The following is an 11,638-nucleotide window of genomic DNA, read 5'->3' on the forward strand; positions in this document are numbered from 1 at the left end:
CTATTTGTCATTATGCTGGCTTTGCCACCAGTTTAATTCAAGTTTGGCCCATAAAAACATCAATGAGGTTTTTCCCAGCTCTGACTAATTCATGAAGAAATTAGTCACTGGATCTCTCTCCAGTGAATATGCAAACAAAAGACATTGTTCTAAAAATCATCTAATCCTCTTATTATTAATAAAATCATCTAATTACTCTTGTTTATTTACCAAAGCGAGGGCTTCTGCTTCTTTGGGACACGTGTGCCTGTGTGTGCACACATTTGTGTGTACAGTACATGCTTGTGACTGCATGTGTCCCATGTGCGTTTATTTATATGCATGCATGCGTTCTTAGGTGTGTGTTTATAATACACGAGTGAGACGCTAGCTCGGAATGGCACACTGCCAAGCCCCCTGCGCTAATCCTATTGTAGCAGCAGCAGATTGTGTACTGAAGCATCCAGGGCAGAGTGGTTCCACTTTAATGACAGAGCGCAACAACTACTGGAACATCTCTCTGATTCAATCTAAAGAGATCTCAGCCACTGCCTCAAATGCACACAAAAAAAGCTCCTTGCAATTGATTCCTTGTGGCACTACATCCAGGCTTTATTTTTCTCATTAAAGGCCCAATCCACAAGCCCAAGACAATGCCATCTCACCCCTGGCCCTGTCATGAATCATTTACAGTTATTTGAAACATGAAACTCAACTCTTCTTGCAAGTTGCTTGTCTCAGTAGCGCGAGCCATGACCAGCAGAGAGTTGTCTGCCAGTGAAGCGGTGCAAAATGTGTCTATCTGCTGTTCTGTTAAAATTCTCGCAGACTGAGGCTTTACGGTTATTTCAAAAAGCTTATGTTATAACTTATCAAAACAAGCTTTCACTGCTTTTTTTAAAGCTTTAATATAATAAACTACATTACTATTTTTTTGCAATCTTTTTCAAAATTGACACATTTGTTTGACACTATGAGAAAATGTGCTCTTTAAAGCATTTAGGCAGCTATATTCCTTCGTTGACAAAAAGTCACCACTTTTGCAGAATGGATCATACATATTTCAACAAAATATTAAATGAAACAATTTTCCACCAACAATAGATGCATATACTGTACTGTATATGAAACATTTTGCCAAAGAATTTGCACTTCCTACAGTATATGATCAGAAAACAGATTCTTTTTCCTCAGTCACACTTTGTTAAAATAAATCCCCTTTTGTAAATAAATCCCGTTTATAATATCATATTATATAAATCCCTGATCAGCGCAGCTTACAATTTCAGAAATTCCACGTTGCTTCTGCCTTACAGATAGAGAAGCTAACCATACAGGAAGACTGTAGTGTGGTGGTATGATGACCAGGCTGGTCTGAACAGATGGCAAAGGGGCTCTCCACCACAACATTAATTACATGACAATGTCCTGTTGTGAAGGCAGGCTCTAACATTTCCCTACATTTCCTCCCCCTCTCTCTCTCTCTCTCTCTCTCCAGGTGACCTCAACGTGAGGGGCCATCCTACAGCGGCAACTGAACTCTATGAATAAGGATGACAGTGAGGACAATAAGCTGTGGGGGACAGCTGATCTAATTGTCCTGATCCAAGCCAGCCATCTATAGTTTCCTCCTTGTTGTCATCATAAGAATCATCCTCATCCTGGCTGACGCTCCTATTTTGTACATGCTTTCAGAGGCTTGTTTGTAACTGGAAAGAGGGAGCGTCTGGCTCCTCCTTAACCACTTGAGCCCTTATTCAAAAACATTTGTATAGCCGATCTACAACCTCACAACGCGTCATAACGTGACGTGTTATGAGCTTGTATATCAGCTGTTTTTTAAAAATCTTTGAAAAGTTTCACCTATAACAACGTCCCCAAAATAGGGAGGCCAGGGTTAAAGTGGCTAAAGACGCCTCTAAATCCTGGGCACACAGCAGCGTGTTGCAGCCAAGTGACAGCTGGTGTCCTCGTCACCTCTGTCTGCCAGGATCCACACTGAACCATCCGGGGGCGAGTGGCCCCTTCCAATGCCATACATACTACTGAATGCTGACCACGAACTTGTCCTGTCCTGTCCGATGGTCAGTCTGTCTGTTTGTCTGTCTTTCTGTCTGTTGCATTGGCTGTCTACCTGCACCAAGTGCCATAGCGTCATTACATTCCTTCACAGACTTTGCACTGACCACCGCCAACTCTCATGGCATCTTAGCCATGTTTACATGCACACAGCAATCTAATCATTGCCCTTACGGTGATTATGAGGAAGATTTGATTAAGTCGTTTACAGCTCTTTCGAAGACACAGCTTCTACTCCTGTTTGAGGCAGTCTTTACAATATATTACGAACAACTTTGGTCCTTTCTGTATAGAAAAAGTATTCTGATCAACACATGGTGCAGTAGTCTGCATCTTAATTAGGATATAAACTTAATAAAACAAATATATTATATATTAAGATGTTTACATCAACCATGTCTAAATTGCAGCTATCTCATAACCACATTAATGTTTAAACTATTGGTGTGTATGTAAACATAGGAAAGAAATAGCCAAAAAGTGTTAATGTCTAAAGGTCAGTGAATCAGCCTTAAGACTTGGAGACTTTCACATTAACAGTGCATGTGAGCTGTTTGTTTTGTTGATCCCATTATGTATATATATTTTTAGCACTCATCAATGCAGACAGTACCAGAGAACACAAACAGTAAGAGATTTCTGCACATTATTTCTCACAAGGTTTCTTGTGATTTTGTTTTTCTTATTTTAATTCTGTGTGAGGTTGAATTTGAAACTGGAGGTTTGCTGCCTATGATTCTTTAGGCAATTTAGGAATGACACTGGATCATGTTTTATAACTTATAATGTATATATCGTTTTCCCCAAAATATGTAATGCTTTGGTATAGACTCTTTGGTTTAGCCATTTTAAGATGTACAGTATTTAGTCTTTGTCTGCGTACTAGAGAAGCAATACAAGGAACTAAATGTTGGTAAAACCAACCTTTCATCCACACTGACTTATCAGTGAGCTGTGTTCCCCTTTAAAGGATAGCTCTGTGTTGGCTGGTTTTGAATTTCTGGACAACAGAACACCCTCATAGAGACTAGTAGAGTCACTTTTAATGATGGATTCTAATCCCTGTTGGTTACAATAGCAAGCCTTGTGAACATTGCCCACCTCCCCTCGAAACTGTAGCTATCTCATTCCTTGGAGTGGAAGAAAGGGTCCCTTGAAAAGGTGGTGTCACGGTCATCAGGTTATTGGAGAATTCAAAACCGACAGGACCGGGAAATCTATTGGCACCAAGGTAGACTGTGATGGAAACCTTTTTTTTTTTTAAATCAGTGATAAAAGATAAGCAAGGAATCCCACTGAAACACAAACGCAACTCTTAGCGGAAGTCACCACAGCCAGAGAGAGAAAGACATTTGAAGCTTGGAGTTAAGGTATTATATAAAAGCTGAGTGGCCACGCAAATAAAAGGAGATAAGAGTACATGTATAAGGCTTAAAATTACACTGAACTGTGCAAGGGGCAGAAGACATGATTGCCTCTATTCTATTTCCCCATCAGTCTATGCACCATCATATTTGTAGTTATGCAAACTCAATGCAATCTCATGCAACAAAATACTCAGTGAGGAAGACTAGGGTTGTCAATCAATGTCAATCAGACATTTAATTGAAAAATAAATAAATAATAATAAGGAATTCAATTAAACACAATCTGAAGGGAGACAAAAAATACTATTTTGTACCATGTCACCCTTAATGCCACTAAAGGTTTGGATTTTGTCTTAAGCAGAAAGGAAAAAAAGGGAACCTAATGGACCTATGAAAAGCCTGTGAGAAAGGATGATAGATTGAACTTAGTAGAGACATGAAGGGAGGCTTTGAGATAGTTCTTGTAGCATTGGTGTGTGAGTGTGACTCTGACTCATGCTAGCTGTGTGGGCTGTGTGACCTTGTTGCCAGATAATTAGCTTTAGCTTCTATCCAACAATGTGGAGCTCTTCTGAATGTGATTCTGTCCAACCTAATGTGTTTACGCACCTACGTCCTCTTAATGAATTAAGCTTCTTACCGTTTCTTTTACTGATTATCTTTGCCTTTTCTTTTTACCAAATGAGTTTTTATAAAATAAAGTAAAAATACACTAGAGATATATATATAGCTATATCATGCAGCAATTTTAATATATTGTAAATGATCGCTTGGATGCAATGTATTTATTTGTTTCTTATAATGAAGAAGAATCTGTAAAGGGAAGTTTAAGGTTTAAGTATAGTACAATTTGTTGTTTGTGTTTGGGTTTATAAATGCCTGTATGTTCATCTTATTGTATCACAATGAAACAACACAAAACCTTTTTACATCACTAAGATCCGTCATGTTTACTGTGATCATGAATTGGGCATCTCATACCTATAGGAACATGTTGTAAACACACACACACACACACACACACACACACACACACACACACACACACACACACACACACACACACACACACACACACACACACACACACACACACACACACACACACACACACACACACACACACACACACAGAATTCCAATGTGATTTTGAGACAATTGTATTGATTGCTTTAAGGCACAATATTACTGCATTTATTCTGTTTGTTTTGTCCCACTTAAGAACAGATAAACTATTTTGTTTTTTGCACGCTTAATGATCAGGGATTTGTTTTAACCATTGACTAGCATCCACTTCACCACCTCTGGCATAGAGGACTGACACGTCATGCTCACAGTAAGTGCTGACATTCTATCACTAACATCAGAAGGGGAAGTTGGCTCTGGTCAGATGGGTCATGAATGGATTTTCACCTTGCCAAATTTATGTACATGTAATTCTATATGAATAATCACTGAAGTGATGTATTGAGAATGTGCTCTTTCTTGTCATACAAGAACCATGTATAAAGAAACCTATTTCTGATGTTGAGCAGAAAACAGAGGTTTTATTTTTATTTTTTAGAGCAAGTGAACACAAGACAATACAAGTAAAAAAAAAAAGAAAAAAAAGAAGTTGGAACAATATTATTCTAGAGCTGAACTGTGATCCTCCCTTGGGGGGTTGGTATAAAATGTACATGTCTATGTAAATGATCAAATAAAGTTATTTAATCAATTCATTCCACTGTGTTGCCTCATTTTCCAGGTCAGTGACATATTTATTTTTGATCAGATATTTATGGAGAATTACATGGGGGAATAGACCAGTGTTTCCCAAACTTTCTAGCTCGAGACCCAAAAGGGAAATTTGGTGTCTCCCCAGGACCCAAACTTACAAAAATACATTAAAGAATCAACCACTTAAGCACTATTTAACAGTGAGAATGTAGATCTCACTAATATATATTTTATGCAACTTTTTATTTTATTTAGGAATGGGTTCCGACCCACTGTTTGGGAAACACTGGAGTAGACTATTAGGTTGCACACATCTATCTTAGGATCAAAATATTAAATTGTGATCCATCTTAGGATCATCTTAGGATCACAATGTTAAATGTTGAGTCAGAGCTGAGATTACACAGTAGGAATCTTACAAAATACAAAAATTGTGTGCCATTTCCCAGTTTTCAGACCAAAGACCCACCTGCAGCTACACACACCTGCAGATGGGTTCCTTCAAAACAGAGACATGACATGAGATGTTCAAATGTCTTGTTTCTTTGTTAAGAAAAAAACCTATTTGTGTTTTGAAGGAATTCGCAATAAAACACTTGATTTATGAAAGAATAAATGAGCTGCCTACTCATGTAAATAGGACATTTTGTACATTCATTGTATAATAACCGCTTATTTGAAATGTCACAGAATGTTTCTTTTATGCAACAGATGCTGACATACTAGCTAAATGAAAATGACTTGCAACATGTACTACTAAGTAACATAAACTAATTCAAGTTACACCAATACACCAAAACCAGAGTACAGAGCAGTTTAACCTGTGATGCATCATTTTTGGCCAAATTGTTCTCTGTATTATTCGGCAGTGTATTCTTTTGCAAAATGCATCACTAAAATGGCTGCAACACATTCATGTTGAGTAGTTTCATATTAGATGGCATGCTATTCTTTTGACAGTAAATCCTATAGAAATGGACTTGTTCTTCATGTTGTATCAAGGGAAACAACCCAGGCACATCAATAGGGTAATATTATAGATTTGACAACATTGTCCTTGTCCTTAGTTCTTACAAAAGCAAAAAAAGCAATTGGTCTGTCAAAAGGGATGGAAATAGAAACCTTTAAGCCCATTCCTCAACAATAGTCTGATGATGGCTTTCAAGGAAACAACTTTGAGCTATGGTAGGTTAATATTAATATTCATGATGCATCATCCAACCTGAATAAGAGCTACCAGCACATCTTTTATCTGTGTGCGTGTGCGTGTGCGTGTGCGTGCGCGCGTGCAAACCTTATCCACAATATTTGCACTGCAACTGTCAGTGAATGCAAGGTGTAGAAATGTGATATGAGACTCGCAAGGCAAAAGAAGATGAATGGAAGAAGGTAATGTATAGACTCTTTCACAACACACACTAGGGGGCTGAACTCTGGTTGCCATGAACCCATGTTTTTCTCCATTTCTGGATGGACTCACAAAGGTTGGATTTTTATCACGTTGAGAGAAGAGCAGGCCTTAGTTCGTCTGTGAATGAAGTACTTTATTGTTCAGGGGCAGTCAGCCGGGGTTGTGTATAAGGCTCAATTCTGTAAAATAATTCTGCAGTCCCCTTAACTCACTGACACAACACAGACTCGTCAACTAGGTAGACTCTGTGTCTACCTAGTTGACTCCATTCATGGGTGTGGATGTAACGAGAAAACATAATATTGACCTTCACAGGAAACAAGGAAGTTCAAATCTAAAGGCTGTCAGTGTGGTGAGGTTCATTAGAAGAGGCAGAATTACCCTACATGGAAGCCAATGGCACTAATGGACTTGTCTATGAGAAGGCTATGCTAACTGAAAGCTTAAGTATATATTACAGCTTTGGTTTAAGAATATCTGAAAGAAAAAAGGTTCAAGGTAAGACCTTTAATTAGGCAGGGCTGTGTTTGAGATGGACCGTCTCCCTGAGACCTCCTTCGTGCCCAATATTTACCAAAATCTTTGTAGAGGTAAGGAAGAGTAGTGGGCTCAGAGAGAACTAACGGTGAAGAACTGATGCACATTATTTTTGGGCTATTCGCTGGATAAACCAAAGCACCCATTATAACCTTTTCCCACAGTTAGACCAGTATCTGCCCCTAGATGTTCCAATCTTTGTAAAAGTCAACACACCTAGTCATGCAGCAGACAGGAAACATTGGGGCGTAGACAGGAAAGGGGGAGCATTTCTAACAAGCCATGGAAATTCCATTTGCACTTTACCACTTAAAATCACAGAGGGTGGACCATTTAACACACATTAAATTTAGATTAAAAAATAGCTGCTGTTGAATTAAAACAGTATCTACAAAAAGTCAACTGTTCAGGAACTATTTTAAGATTGAACATAGAACCTACATATATAACATGCTAGAGTAGACTTTGAATAAGTGTCGTGGACCTCTGGTAACATGAAACTTACTCAGTACTTCATGTAACAGCAGCTACAACATTTAACATATTGTTTCATATTTGGGGCCATGTTGAAAATAAGTGTTTAATTATGCTTTCTCATAATGAATTCTGAGTGGACTACATCTTATGAGGAACTGTTGTTATTCTTTGCCCAAACCAATCATTCAATGTTTCAAGACACTTGACATAATAGACAATTCATCCAATTCACCAATGAGCTCTCCTTTAACGGACATAAACCTCGAACAGGTCTACAATTAACCCTGGAACACTAACGTTGGTTGCTGATGTCTGAGGTGGGTGGGTTCTTGGGTACCTTGAGGCTACTCAGTGACATCATCGAAGGTAGGCTTGTTTCCCTGCCCCATCCCTGGTTTTTGGGTGATTTGGTGATTTTTGGGTGATTTTTGGGTGCCTTCACTCGACAAGGCTCACATGTCCTGGGAATGGGTGGAGAAGAAGTTCCTAGCTTCATTATTTATTTATTTTACGAATTATTTGTTAACATTTCCCACATTTTTCACAGATTTTGCCTACTGAGGTCTTATTATGGTATTGCTTTTTTTTATAGGGCCCCCGATTATATTTTTTATTTTTTGTGATATTTTATATTGAAACATTAAAGAAGAGTACCTCAATTTGCCATGTATTGTTGTACTTTAATATATTTTGATGAGAAGTATTTTTTATGGAATATATTATATCGGGTAAAATATACCCAACGTTAGTGATGGTGTGATAATATTCAACGTTAGTGTTCTGGGGTTAAGAACAGGACCACTTTACATTTACAAGGGCTTTCTCCTCACAGTTTTGGCCTCACGTACTTGTGTAATCATCATATTATAAGCTCCCTTCCAGAGACTACTGAGAAAAAAAGATTAGAGAAGGAATCCTGAAACCTGGCAACCAGCCTCAGGAAGAGAGAACAATCTGTCTAGATGGAATTCTAAGTAATCTGTGATATAAGAAGTGTCCTCTCCACTGCTATCACACCTCCACTGTGAATCTCTCACCTCTCCCTGCAGGCACTCTCATTACCGTTTCCAACCTGCTTCACGCTCTAGAAATAACCCTCACTACAGCAAACTGAGAAATTATAGTGCACGGAAACCTCACAGAAGTCACCGACTGCATTTCATCTTCGTCTTTTTGTGTGTGATCTCTTTGCAATAGACAATGCGTAGGAAGTGCAGATCATACTCTGTAAATCTGTATGGGTTATTCCATGGCTTCTACTGTAGAATCTGAGCCATCGTGCAATATTGCATTGAAACTCACAATATTGCACTTTTACGTGGGGGTGCATATATGCCAGCAGCAGTAGTACTAATGTTCATTCATAGCTGGACAGAGAGATCAAAGACCTTTCTGCATGGGTGTAAATGAGCGTCAGGCCCAGAGGTATAGACCGACCTTCAGCTCCCCATGCGTGAGGCCGCTGCTGTGAGCTGGAGATTCTGCAAGCATGAATGAGTGGCTCTGCAACACCCCCCAAGACACTCCCATCTGCAGTCTTTACTGTATCATTAATGCAGCCAACATTGTGTTCAAGTGGAAAGACGTGATGTCCCCTGCCCCTCATTGTCCACCCATGTGTGTGTGGAGTGACCAAGCAATGTGGTTTCACAGATAACTGAGCAATGTCAATGCAGGAAAGAGAAACGAAGGATGTGAGAAGTCGTGAATGGCATGCGGCGTGTCAGGAACACTATCTACCAAAGTAGTTGCAGCGGCAGGAGGGTATTCCCCGGCCATCAGACCAATTATAACGATCATTCCATATTCTCCTCTAGGCACTGAAGCACAGAGCTCAGGGGTCCTGATGAGGTCCCAAATGCAATGAGGGATTAATTGAATTTTCATGCTTACTAACAAGGATGTAATGTAAATTGACAGTGTAAATAGTGTTACAACATCCATGTCAGTCATACACCACGATTGGATTAAAGTTTCATCGGCGGGGGGAGTGTGATTTATAAATACCACAGTTTCCTGAATTAAACATAAGCTTATGCTTGACTTGTCCTCAAGTGAATGATGTCGGTTGGGTTTAGTTGCCATTTTTAGCTTCCAGGATTCCATATTTAGAAGAAATGTTTCCACTCTTGCGTGAGCTGATTCAGAAAAGCCTCCATAGGCAGTTTGTGTGTGTGCGTGTGCGTGTGCGTGTGTGTCTGTCTCCACAGAGGCATCTGTATTCAGGTCTCATATGCGTGTGAGGCAGTGTGTGTGTGTGTGTGTGTGTGTGTGTGTGTGTGGGGGGGGGCTCACGGGGCTTTGTGAATGACTTGTGTCTCCATATAATGCAGAGTGCAGTGCAACAGAGAGGCAGGCAGAGGCAATGAATGACATGAGCTCAGAAGAGTGAATGGAAGCTGAGCAATAAATTACATATAGTACACGCACACCACATACTGTACATTCACAAGTACAACAATAGATTTCTGATTATTGATGTAGTCACATGTTGTTGTACATGTAGTTGCTCATTATTCTACACACATATATAGTGTGAAAAACAACAAATGTTTGAAAATACATCTCTGAAAAACAAGTACCGGTAATAAATATATAAACGTGCAGCACACAGACACACAATTCTCCACTGTTACACGCTGTAGTGAAACTACTACAACTACTTTCAAAGGTCACGGTCAAGGTGTTCTTTATTGTTACGTCTTGTGTACAGGTACGTAAAAGTAAAAGCGAAAATCACAGAGGGAAAAATAAGAGCCATTCTTCCTGACTATAAAGGATCACATACATGCAACCATCAAAAAGGCTCTCTTTTTTTTCCATCTTTCATCGCCCCCCCCCCCCCCGCCCACTTCGCCCGATCGCCGGCTCTCATAGACTTTCTTTATCTTTTGGACGATGTCGCCCGCGATTGCCCGAGAGTCGCCCGCAGTTAAAACGCACCGTTAGTCTCTTCAATTCCTCATCACTTGTTCTCTCATTACTGCCTCCTCTTTCATTGTTGTCTCTCTCTTTTTCAGACAGAAGTACACAGACAGACACGGATACAATCTGCACACACAAGCAAAACATTCAGTGTCAGGCTGTGCCAAAGGGTCTACCCCTGTTGACTTTAGGCATTTGGCCATTGTTGCCGCTGCCAAGCTGTAGACTGAAGTGGGTACTTGTGCCACGTACCCCCCTCCTTCATTTATGCTCAGTCGTACCATGGTGTCACACCACAAAAATAGCAGATCTAAAAGCCCATTGCGGGTGCTTGGGTGGCGCAGTGATAAAGTGCCTGCTCAGCACCACAGAGGTCATGGTTTCGAATCCACTGTGGTACATCCGGCTTTGTCGAGCGTCTACTCTATAGGAACACAACTGGCCGATGTTCGGGGGAGGGAAGCCGGGCGCCGGCGGGGAGGGTGATGATTGTCACTGCACGTATTCCTATGGGCTGGGGGCGGTACCTGTCCGCAGGGAGTGTTGGGTGGGAGGAGTAGGACGAAGGCTCTACGTCCTCCCGGTGGGGAGGAATCAATTGGCATAACGACTAAATTAGGGAGAAAGTGGGTAAAAAGATAATCTGCAATGCGTCGTGAGCTCTTACATCGGCTATTTCCGGCAGGCAATACCGTCATATGAAGTATGCAGTATGGACTTCACTTTCTTGCCCCTTTTATAAACAGAGGAAATAGAGGCCAAAGATAGATTAATTAATTTGATAGCTAAATTAGATTTAGTCTTAGTCTTGATGAAAATGCGTATTCGTTTTTTTCTCTCACTAAACATGGTAACGTTTTTAGATCCCATATTCTGAGAGGACATTGAACATCAGCGCCACTTACCATAGAGTTACATACAGTGGCCGAACACAGTATTGTGGGTCGTCTTTAGATCCCATATTCTGAGAGGACATTGAGCCCTCATTGGCCAAAGGACCAGCCAATGAGGAAAAAGTCACGCAAAAGTCAGGACTAGTGAGAAAGTCAGGACTAGCGAGTGTAGATGTAGACCAGGTTTTGCAACCTGATAAACCAAGTAAAAAAAGCCAAAAACATCTAGCTTGAACTTTACAGCAAACTCA

General features: G+C 40.2%; 1 protein-coding gene across 1 annotated transcript in view; it reads left to right on the forward strand.

Moving 5' to 3' along the window:
- The window catches only part of spns2 (SPNS lysolipid transporter 2, sphingosine-1-phosphate), a 72,391-nt gene extending 67,245 nt beyond the window's left edge, over window positions 1-5,146 (forward strand). The window contains exon 13 of the mRNA XM_084073389.1: window positions 1,478-5,146. The gene's annotated coding sequence lies outside the window, so the exon portion shown is untranslated. The remainder of the gene's footprint in view (window positions 1-1,477) is intronic.
- Window positions 5,147-11,638: the final 6,492 nt, after the last annotated feature.

Source organism: Gymnoscopelus microlampas (genome assembly GCF_963454915.1).
Source record: "Gymnoscopelus microlampas genome assembly, chromosome: 12".
NCBI classification, from domain to species: Eukaryota; Metazoa; Chordata; class Actinopteri; order Myctophiformes; family Myctophidae; genus Gymnoscopelus; species Gymnoscopelus microlampas.